Source organism: Carassius gibelio, chromosome A20 (assembly GCF_023724105.1).
Source record: "Carassius gibelio isolate Cgi1373 ecotype wild population from Czech Republic chromosome A20, carGib1.2-hapl.c, whole genome shotgun sequence".
Classification (NCBI taxonomy): Eukaryota; Metazoa; Chordata; class Actinopteri; order Cypriniformes; family Cyprinidae; genus Carassius; species Carassius gibelio.
The window spans coordinates 28,239,841-28,252,955 of record NC_068390.1 but is presented as its reverse complement, the minus strand read 5'-3'; positions in this window follow the sequence as shown (position 1 = coordinate 28,252,955).

Below are 13,115 nucleotides of genomic sequence, written 5' to 3'. Positions count from 1 at the left end.
ATCCTATTTTATTTGCAATTACATTATTAATTATTAATAAATAAATCTATACGTGCAGTTAACATATTAATAAATTTAATAAACGAAAATAATATATATATGATTAAATAAAGTATATTATTTAATGTATTGCATTCATATTTATATAATTTTACTTATTTAAATATAATGTATTATTATTATTATTATATATAATATGTATGAATATATCAAATATTAATGTAATAACATACACATTTAATTTAAATATATACAATACATAAATTAAATTATATATCATTATGCATTATATGTATTAAAATGCATATAATTTGTTCCCTATTTAATACTGAACTGGGAACAAGTACTTGATTATTTAGTGCAGTATTTCAGCAAGAGACTCACTGATTAGACAATATTAATAATGCGTATTAAAATCTTCATATTTGTGGTGACAGATGAAGCTCTCGTGTCTTGATTTTGTAAATTAAAGAAAAAAAAAGAAAGTTTCTTCACATCTTATTGATGTTTTATATGAAAATCACCTGTCTGGGAAATTAATATGTCATTTATTTCATAGCCTGTAAAATCTCTTCATAAAGTGTGTTCAGATCATGTTTGAAGAATAGCAAATAAAAACCATATAAAAGATTTAAATGTTTATACATTTAATTGAATTGAGTCTATACTAATATTTACATTTTAGTAATTTAAACAATTCTCGTATGTTTTTAATCCAATATTATAAATGTCATTGGCATGAACAAACACACGAGGGCAGTAGATTCACACTCATATCAAGGCTTTTATTCAGCAAGGAATTGATCAGAAGTTATAAAAAAAAGCCTAATATTGAATGTTTATGGAATGTTTTTATAACTTCATTAATATTTGATATACGTATCATTGAGAGAAAACATTTTTATGATGTTGTACTTGACAACGTTGTAAGAAACATTTTTTGAGACCTTTAATGTTGAAATTGCAACAAGACATTTTAACGCTCTTTGAAATATAAAAAATAAACATTTAAAATAATGTTTAATTTCGTATGAAAACATATGCTTCTGTAATCAGCTCTGATCTGATCCGTTTGATCCTCATTTAAAGCTGCTGTCTGTTTCCAGAAGGACAAACAACGCAGGGTTAAAATAATCTCCTCAGATCTTCAGAGTCCATCATGTTGGGTCTAAATTGAATCGGTCTGCTCTGATATGAGACTTGAATAATATAAGAAAACAATCTCTGGATGGGGAGGAATTATATTTCATATCAGAAATGGCAGAACTGTGTGTTCCCTGAAACAGTCCTCTGTTCAAGCTTTTTCACCGTCAGGGTTAAACAGCTCTCAGAGATTACAGAGCTGAGCCGGGCAGAGTTTGGCTTCCAGGAAACCAGCTTTCATATGCTGCTTATATGATCACAAATACAGTAAAAAATCATCTGTTTTCTGTGTGAATCTGTGTTAAAGTGTAATGTATTTCTGTGATGCTCCGCTGTATTTTCAGCATCATTCCTCCAGTCTTCAGTGTCACATGATCTTCAGAAATCATGAAAATATGATGATTTACTGCTCAAGAAACTGTTAGGTCTTTTAGATATTAAAGATTATCTTCTGAACAATCAACCGAAATGAAGAGCGTTTATGCCTGAAAACAAGAACAAATATCTGCCAGTGTGGAAAGAAAATGTAATTTGTAACATTATAGATCTTTTGTTACATTAGAAATGTCGGAAGTTTTGTAACATTATAAATGTCTTATGTTACATTATCAATGTCAGAATTTTCGGAACGCATGTCTTTCGTAACATAAATGTATTATTTTATGTTGTAAAAGTCTGAATTTTTGTAACATGTCTTTTGTTACATTATTAATCTCATAATTTTTGTAACGTCTTCTGTAACATTATAAATATCATTTGTTACATTATAAATTTCAGAATTTATGTAACATGTCTTTTATAACATCATGAATGTCTTTTGTGACATTATTTATGTTTTTTAACATTATAAATGTCGTTTCTTACATTATTAATGTCAGAAGTATTATTAGTTTTATTATAAATGTTTTTTAACGTTCTAAATGTCAGAATTTTTCTACCATTACAAATATCCGATTCTTTTAACATTATAATTGTCTTTATTGAACGGCAGATGTAATGTAGAACGCTATGTAATTTTAAGTCACAAATGTCACAGTTTCTTTAGGTAGATTTAATTCTAAATGAATCAGTTAATTTGTTACTGTATTTTCTCTACTCTGACCTACTCTACGAAACAGAAGTGTTCAGCTGGGATGTTTTGAGATAACACACAGAAAACAACTGCAGTAAACACAGACTGAAATCTCTGCCGAGGTGTAAACGCTGAAAGGACTTCGGTTAGACTTTAGAACAATGTTGCTAAGAGCAGTCGACCTTTGACCCCTCACTGATGCTGCATTCAGTCAGACTGGCCTCTGGAGCACCGTTAATTATTTCTCACTGATGGCGCGATCCATCAAGGGGATGGGATGGGAAATAAACGAGGAGAAGTGAAGAGAGCCGGCCTCCAGTAAGTGTCTGTGTGTTGATTTCCCATGATCCTCTCCGGCCCGAGAAAGGACTCGTGTTCTCTCTGAGAACTGCATTCAAAGAATGAACTGGGAAGGACGTGAGGACATAGAACACATCTTTGTGAGAATTGAGATGCGCTGTCAGTTCAGTGCTGTCTATTTAGGGAGCTCCCTATGTAGACAGCTGATTGGACGTTGGAAGAGATCCAGAGAAAGCATGATTTATTTGTTTTATTCTGCAGGCGATGAGCTGATGGCCGAAGATATGTCCGCTCTGTATTCACGGCACGCGACCTGCGACCTGTGACCTGCGACCTGCTTAGGGTTCAAGAGCACATTCCGCTCCATTCTGAGTCAGCCTGTTCTACTTCACCTTTCTGCTCACACAAACTCTCTCAAGGTACAGAAGCGCAGGATTCTAGGGACAGGGCCTCAAGATGACTAAAACATTTCTAAATTAATGCATTATAATTACAAATAATAAGTAATAATCTAAAATAAAATTCTAAAACTCCCACATGAAATCAAGATATGAATCAAAATCATATTTATATCCCCTTCTGGGATCATAGAGTTTCAAGGAATTGTGAGAAATTAATTTAATATATCAACATTCCTATTTTTATATATATATATATATATATATATATATATAAACAATTGGGTAACAAGCAGTGTTTTCATAAATACAGCACAAATACCTGAAAATAAATAAGATAATTATTTATTTATTTTACAGTATTTCTGCTGTATTTATGAATGGAAAGAAAACATACATATATATATTTATTATTATTATTATTATTATTATTATTATTATTATTATTATTATTATTATTATTTTATTAAACTGCAATTAAAATCATAATAAAAAAATACAGAAAATGAAGGTTTCTTTTAATAAAAACAATTAGAAAAAAATCATAGTTTACATAAGCTATATATTATGATTGTTAAATGTCATTTTAAATATAATATAATACATATTTACATTAATATATATTTGCATATATGATATTTTTGTATTATAAAAGAATTGTGACTAATTAATTTAATGTCTCGACACTCATCCATTGCAATTATTTCTTGACTTTTAGTCTTTTAGATCTTTTTAAATACAAAAAAGTAGAATCTCAGTGATATTTAATGTTCATCACTACACACTGCAAAACCAAACAAGTAAACGAAACAGTTTAACAATATTCCACACAAAGGTTGATTTATTCTGAGTAAAACGATACTCGTCAGCCTCGTCTAACAGAAGTGAGTTCAGATGATTGTCTTGTCGAATCGTTGTCTGTAGTTAAACTGGAGATTTTCTGTAGTTCTACACGACTGTATGCTGTGTTTATATCATCAGAAATAACGACAGCTGCTGAAATGAATCCCAGGAAAGATGAAGTTTAGTGTTTAACTGAGCATCATTGACATTCATCAGGCAGCATCAGTAACGAGCGCTAGTCGTTAGCATTCGCTCGGTCACTGGAGCATCATGGGAAATGATTTATTCAGGAGCGCCGCGCTCTCTTTACCGACACGTACCGCTCTTCATCTCTTATGAAAGTTCTTATGAAAACTCTGCGGCTGATCTCTAGCCGTGTGACCGGAGGAGAGTTGAGTCGGGATCATCGTTATCCTGCGGATCACACATCAGGTTATCAGCCGGAGACTTAACGAGGGTCCTGACGACTGTAATAACACTGTAATACAGCTCTATACATCAAATGTGCAGCACTTTCTCAATGGCATAACCCCCCCCCCCCATATATATATATCATCAAAGTCTGTGGAAATGTCCACCAGGTACACCTAAAATGTAGAATTTAAAGTGTGATTCTAGTGTCCAGATACTTGCTATTGTAGCTTGTGTTTAGTTTCGATCCACCGGTTAAGCACAACTTAATATCTGCAAACTAAAGTTTTCAGCTCTGTGATGCACTTTTATCATCTGCTTCCTGCTTTTTTTCACAGAATGAACTGAAACAGGGCCAGAAAACAGCCCTGACTATGAAATATCACTTTAATTTGAGTGCAATAATAAAAGCAAAAGACAACATTAGTCCTGGGCGAGTGTCTCCCAACGGGATTCTGCTCATTCTCATTCTTAAGCCAGAAATTAGAGGAGCGTGTCTTTAAGAGTCAAACACATGCAGTCATTACACTCAGGAATCACTCGGGCAGTGTTTTTAGTAGACGTTTGCAGTTTGTCTGCCTTTTACCTTCACAAAGTTAAAGAAGTACTAGTCAGTCATCATTTACTCACCCAGAACAACAAGTTTCTGTTTAACATGCAGTGAACATGCAGAGAGATATATAACTCAAAGCTCTTCACCACGACCTGTCAAAATAAAAGTCTGGTTTAACTTAAAGAAATTGTGACATAAATATATTTCTATTGTATAGTAGAGGGTAATATATTACTAATAATTAAAAATGTATATTAAGGAATAATCACAATAACAAATTTGTAAATAAAGTTGTTTTTATTAATTTTATTAATTTTGATTAGGCATGCTTTTTAATTATTAATATGTAATGAAAAATGTAAAATGGAATGCAGAACAAAAATAAATAAATAAATAAATATAAAACATATTTTGATTATTAATTATAATAAATTGTTGTTAAATTCAATAATAATAATAATTAGATATGTATTTTTTTTGCTAAAATTGGATAAAATAAATAAATAATAAAAAACAGAATCCAGAAAAATTGAAATGGAAATGGAAAAAAAGAATAAAAACATATTTTTTATGACCTTAAAAACATAATTTTTAAAATACTTTTTTGTTATATTATACGTTTCAGTGTTCAGAATTGAATTTAATGATTATAATGAAATCCAGAATAAAGAGGATTTAGGAAAAAAATAAAATAAAAAAATTGAAAAAAGTGAAAAAAAGCTAATTTTCATCAGTCAGAGAACATCCAGACACATTGTTTTTATAAGTTCATGTAAATGAAGGTTTTTGTTAGGAATATAAAAAATGTACTAACTAATAAAATAACTTGTGATAACGTTAATAAGACACATTATTTTTGACCTTAACAATAAAATTTTAATTATGATAAAAGTTGAGATTTCAACGTTCATAAAATGTTCTAAATAATATTCAAATAACGTTATATTTTAGGTGTAAATAAACTTAGAAGAACGTTGTAAGAAACCTTTTAGTAACCTTTAAATAATATTTTAATTATGATAGAAAATATTTTTCAAATTATTATTATTATTATTTTATTTTTTTACAAGCTTCAGTTTCTTCCCGTATAATACATATTTTTCTCCTTTTGATGAAAAGTGTAAAGTGTCTCTTCTAACTTCCAATCTCTGGATCCTCCTCACATACGCTGGAGAGCTAAAGGTGTGTTTACAGGAGCAGAAAAGAGATTCACCCAAATAAATGTTTCATCCACACCTTCTCCAAACTGAATAATACATCACAACCTTGAAAAGCCAAAGCGAATGTGTTTGTGACGCTCTCGTGTCCTTCAGAACATACACGAGTCTCCCACAACAAAACCTGATTCAGAAACAAGCATTTCTGTCTCGTCTTCCGGTATAAATATCTAAACAATCATAAATCGAGACTTGTGTTTTAATTTAAGGATGTTTAGGTGTTTGTACTGAAAAAACAAGACAATAAGATCATATTCAGTCAGATGAAGTCAGAGAGTGTGAGCGTTCATAATCAGGATGGCAGATTGTATTGTGCTCAAGTAATTGTGACAGGACACTATGAATGTGTTTTAAATTGCGTGACCCATTAAGAAGCCGGACTGTTTTAATTATGCATGTCCAGCCCACCAGCAAAATGAACGACATCTGAGTTAGTCATTTAATTATTGTAAAATGAATTGTTGCACTGCCTCTAAAAATTAATCAGTTTATATTTCTACGTTGTACTGGATTTACTGTGATAGGGCACAGTTTAAAATTCGTCATGCCGCAGATCAGTTTGGGGAAATGTAGCATTACATCACTTGTTCACTGCAAGTGAATGGGTGCCGTCAGAATGAGAGTCTGATAAAAACATCCCAATAATCCACAGCACTCCAGTCCATCAGTGAACATCTGGAGAAGACACAACCTGAAACACATCCAGCATTAAGATGATTTTAACTCAAACACATAGAGTCTATAATCCATAATAACACTTCCTCCAGTGAAAAAGTGTTCTGGTCTGAATCAGGAGAGAAATCTGCACAGATCAAGCAGAGTTTAAACAGATCTAAACAGATCTGTGAGAGACAACAGCAGATGCACTTTTCGCTGGAGGAAGTGTTATTATGGATTACAGACTCTATGTATTTATCAGCTATTTGGACTTTCATTCTGACGGCACCCATTCACCTGCAGTGAGCCAGTGATGCAATGCTACATTTCTCCAAATCTGACGAAGAAACAAACTCATGAGCTCATTCCTGGCTGAACTGTTCCTCTAAGTCCATCTGAAGTCAAACAGATCCTTGAGTTTAATGAAAACTGAATTGTTCATCATAGTATAGTCATAGTAAAACTCCATCTGAAGGTCATCCTATTCACATGGAAATCTGAGACCCTAGTTCTTGACTTGCGTGAGCGTCACATACGTGACAGAGACGGTCGTCCTGTGTCTGGATCCGTTCGGCTGAAGCCCGGCTCTTTTCTAAATCAGGAGATATGGCGCTTTCATAATTAGATTTGCTTTGGTGCGCCATGGCCACATTCACTCTAATCTATTTATGCATTCCCTTTTTCAAGCCTCATTGAGATTCTATCGCCTCATATTTGCACGTCGGCTGTCAAAAACGGCCTTCCTTTTCCTCACAATTTAAAGCTCATTTCCAGAGCGGAGATGGACAACGATTGATTCAGCCTTCTGGAACTTTTCATTTCTCGAGTAATTTCTATGTGGATAAAAACACGCGAACTCAAACGCAGACACTTTATTCTGCGAGATTCAGGCATATGTGGAAGCACTTTAAAGGAATGTTCTGGGTTTAAAATAAATGAAATGTATACCAAAATATGATTCTGAATCTGAATCTGAATGTTAAATATGAGATGTAAACAATTATTTATATTTTTTAAAAATTTAATATATTTACTTCCACCAAAATATCTTTAAAAATGTATTTTACGGGGAAATAAATACATTTCCAATACTACAGTCACCTAGATTTGGTCAGATGTGAATAGAATAGCCTGCTAGAAATCCAAACTAATAATGATTTAATAATGTTTAATTATGTTTAATTAATTGTTATTTGTGCACGTGTGTTATAGACAACAAAGTTTGTCTTCAAAAGTAGCATGCAAATGTATTATCATGGATTAAAAAAGATATTTGGAGGGCAAAATACATTTTTAAAAGCTTTTAAAAAATGTATTTTAAAATATGTATTCTGAAAGATAAAATAAAAGGCCAAAAATATATAATATTGGTAATATGTTTACAGTAATACATTTTGAAAAATATTTTTGGAAACGTATATTATTTTATATTTTTCAAAGTCTTAAAAAATAAATGTTTCCAAACATTTGTTTCAAAATATATTACTGTAAACATATTTTCTACCATATCTACCATCATGTACTAATACAGGCTCATGTCACTTCCTGTTTCTCCATCACTTCCTGTCCTCTTCCTATGCTCCTAATGAAACAAATGTAGCAAACAGAAGGATTAAAACACAAAGTCGTCTCATTTCACAAGGTCTGAGCGTCTGTCATAGACATGCGAGTGAGATCGAGTGAAGTTTGATCATTTAGAGCCTTAGTTTGTGAATCAAATATGACACAGTGGCCTTTATAAGGTTAATAACCATGTTCTAGACTAGAGAGTTTATTTGGTTTAAAATTCTTTATACGTAGAGTAAGTAAGTCAGAGAAGTGTGTGATGCAGACGGATGATGAGGAGAGAGAGACATGAGCACTAATGAGGAGCTGAGTTCAGGGTCACGGCACCACATCACGATTCTCTCCGCAGGGAACGAAGGTTACCGCCCTTCACCTGACGTGACTTTACCACATTATTTGCACTTTACTAACCACATGAACATCTGGCTCTCGTCACAATCTCGTTCTGACTCAGTATGACACTTTCCATTTCCAGAGATATTGTCTAGAGATTGTAGAATGGAAACAAAATGTTTCATAATAATGCAGTATGCAAAGTTACATATACATGCAAACACATACACTCACTCATACACACATACAACATCTCTGAGAATGATTTAAAGAGAGACTGGGTACGGCCAGCTGTTGCAAAGACAACAGCATAAATCAATGTTTGTGGCTTTCAGAGGAGCGGTATGAGATAATGGAGTAATATGTGCACTGAATATAATGACGCGGAGAGCCTTTCACTAGTGAGATTAATATGCTGCTCCTATGAAGGTTCAGACATAAATCACACGCTAATGAGTGACAGTGAACAACATTACTGTGCAAACTCACACTCAGATATTTATAATTCATAAATGTCTCTAGTGAAGCTTTGAGCTCTGTGTCACTATGAGCAACAGAGATATTAGTCACATGACATTTAGGGCTCAGGTGATTGGTCCAAACCTCTGTCACTGAGATCAATGTGAAATTAAATTAAATTAAATTAAATTAAATTAAATTAAATTAAATTAAATTAAATTAAATTAAATTAAATATTTTTAATATATAATATACTAAAATATATTTACATATAATTTTAATTATGAATAAAATGCATACTACCACACATTCTGTTTTAAAGTTTCTGTTTTAAAGGCTGCGTTTACTTTACAAAAGTACAGTAAAACTGTGAAATGATGAAAAATTATTCAAATTTAAATTAGCTGTTCTATGTGAATATATTGCAAAATTAAATTTTAATAGATAATTTATTTTAAACAGTTAAAATAAAGATCAATTAATACGTTTAATTCATCAAGGATGCATTAAATTGATCAAAAGTATCAGTACAGATATTTATAATGTTACAGTAGATTTTTATTAAAAAAATGCTGTTCTTTTGAACTTTTTATTCTGCTGAAAAATAAAATGTATCACAGTTTCCACAAAAATATTGTGCACCACAACTGTAACAATAAATGAAACCAACATTCCATTTAAACTAATTATTTAATGAAAAAAAGCAAAAAATAATAATGATGTGCATAAGTGAAATGCTTTAGTCAAACACATTTAAAAGCGGTTTGATCTGATCAACAGATGCAGCAGAGAAATAATCACACTATTAATCTGAGTACAGCATGTGATCTCCATTAGTCTTCTGAGAAACTGCAGATCCGTCTCACTGCTGTAATTGTTTGTTTTAAAGTACGATTTTAGTCTAATTGAAAATGTCACGATACATACATAATGTTTCCTCCAAACAAAGCATGGCTAATCGTCATCCCACAATGCATTTGGAGTTAAGCGAAAGGCATTAGGCATGGATGAACTGCTTAGCTAAACGTTCACAGCGGCATTACAGACACACAGAGCTGAGTAGATAGAAATAAATATATATATTATTTTCTTTTTTTTGGAAATGTCTTGACATATAACTGAAATAATTTAAGTAGAAGCACTAAATTCACTGAACTGGAAATAAAAACACTTTAAATCTAAATAGTAATATTGATAAAGAACCAACTTATACAAATATAAAAAGCACATAACAAAAAAAAATAAAAATAAATAAATAAATGAAAACTGATAATATAAAAACAAAAGCTAATTCAAAACATCAGCATAAACTATAATGATTATAACTATAATAGTTATAAGTAATACTAAAATAAAACCAATTCCTATTGTGAATGATGTATCAGTGTTATACTAAAGCAATGGCAATGTTTGTCTTCATGTTTCATCAAAATAACTCATTTAAAGCTGAAAACATGTTGTTGAAAACATGCTCATCCTCAAGTCATCCAAATTAAGGATGAGTTTGTTTCTTCATCAGGTTTGTAGAAATGTAGCACTGCATCAGTGTCTCATCAATGGATGCTCTGCAGTGAATGGGTGCCGTCAGAATGAGAGTCTGATAAAAACATCCCAATAATCCACAGCACTCCAGTCCATCAGTGAACATCTGGAGAAGACAAAACCTGAAACACATCCAGCATTAAGATGATTTTAACTCAAACACATAGAGTCTATAATCCATAATAACACTTCATCCAGTGAAAAAGTGTTCTGGTCTGAATCAGGAGAGAAATCTGCACAGATATGATGTGATGTTTTTATCAGCTTTTCTGACAGCAGCCATTCATTTGAAAGAAATACACTTTTATTTTGAAGCAGAATCAAGAAATATACAAACTAACTCATGTAACCCTGTTCTCTTCTACCAGAAAAATATACTCATGTGCTATGATCTAGATAAAACTATCTCCTGCAGTGAGATGTTTTTTCAAAATAATAATTATTATTAGTTCAGCCTGCCGTTTCAAGAGCTTCTTCATCTTGCAGAAGGACTTGGTGAGACTCGTTCCGATCCTCTGGGATTATTAGACATTATTAGAGGCTCAGTACAGATGAAACTCCCCGCGAGAGCTTGGCTATCACATCGGATGTGTTTCCCTCATGCGACGCAGATGTTGATCTGCACTTACACGACTCCTCCTCTCACAGCTGATGTGAATAAAGGCACATCTGGGTCGATCGTGGTGCGCTGCTCTCTCAGGAGACAAACACGGACATCTGCGACAAACGCCAGGAGAAAAACCCTCCGTCTGAGGGAACACTCAGCTCTTACTACAGTGAAAACAACTTCTGTACGAACCATGTTCACTCAGAAATGTATAGTTATTTTCACAAATATTAGAATAGGAATGAAAGCATGTTTCTGCCACAGGATGCAACTTTTTTTCTCACAACAGACCTTTTATCTTGAAATTTTTAAGATTTAAAATCAGAATCATGAAAAAAAAAAAACAGAATTGTAAGATTTAAACTCAGAATAAACTGGGTTGTGAGATATGAAATCAGAATGGTAATGTTCAGAATTATGAAATAAACATAGGATTGTGAGATTTGAACTCAGGATTGTGAGATTTAAACTCAGGATTGAGAGATTTAAACTCAGGATTGTGAGATTTAAACTCAGGATTGCGAGATTTAAACTCAGGTTTGTGAGATTTAAACTCAGGATTGTGAGATTTGAACTCAGGATTGCGAGATTTAAACTCTGGATTGTGAGATATAAACTCAGGATTGCGAGATTTAAACTCAGGATTGTGACATTTAAACTCAGGATTGTGAGATTTAAACTCAGGATTGCGAGATTTAAACTCAGGATTGTGAGATTTAAACTCAGGATTGTGAGATTTGAACTCAGGATTGCGAGATTTAAACTCTGGATTGTGAGATATAAACTCAGGATTGCGAGATTTAAACTCAGGATTGTGAGATTTAAACTCAGGATTGTGAGATTTAAACTCAGGATTGCGAGATTTAAACTCAGGATTGCGAGATTTAAACTCAGGATTGCGAGATTTAAACTCAGGATTGTGAGATTTAAACTCAGGATTGTGAGATTTGAACTCAGGATTGTGAGATTTAAACTCAGGATTGTGAGATTTAAACTCAGGATTGTGAGATTTAAATTCAGGATAGCTAGATTTAAACTTAGGATTGTGAGATTTAAACTCAGGAGTGCGAGATTTAAACTCAGGATTGCTATATTTAACCTCAGGATTGTGAGATTTAAACTCAAGACTGTGAGATTTTAACTCAGGATAGCTAGATTTAAATTTAGGATTGTGAGATTTAAACTCAGGATTGTGAGATTTGAACTCAGGATTGTGAGATTTAAACTCAGGATTGTGAGATTTAAACTCAGGATTGTGAGATTTAAATTCAGGATAGCTAGATTTAAACTTAGGATTGTGAGATTTAAACTCAGGAGTGCAAGATTTAAACTCAGGATTGCTATATTTAACCTCAGGATTGTGAGATTTAAACTCAAGACTGTGAGATTTTAACTCAGGATAGCTAGATTTAAACTCAGGATTGCGAGATATAAACTCAGGATTGCTAGATTTAAACTCAGGATTGTGAGATTTAAACTCAAGATTGTGAGATATAAACTCAGGATTGTGAGATTTAAACTCAGGATAGCTAGATTTAAACTCAGGATTGTGAGATTTAAATTCAGGATTGTAAGATTTAAACTCAGGATTACGAGATTTAAAATCAGAATCAAAATATAAAGTCAGAATCATGATATATACTCATAAGTCTGAATTGTTATTAGAGCTGCACTAGAAACGATTTGCTCATCTTTCAGTCATTTGTGTTTCTGATGTGATTAAAATGACTTCATGAAAGTGAATCGTCTTTGTGACTGTTGTATGTTGATTGGCACTTCAGTCCTAATGCAGTATAAAGCAACAAAACATACATTTTTGTGGCTCATTTTGAGGTTTCACTGTAGAGTCGTACCTTCAACTGATTTTGCAGATTCACTTTTATTTAACTTTGAACAAAAACATCAATTTCAGTAACTCTATTCCAGGGTCATTTAAACGTCACAGTGGAAATTAACCACAAAAACTGTAGCCTAATGTAGCATTGATCTGAAATCAGTCTATTTTCCTTCACAA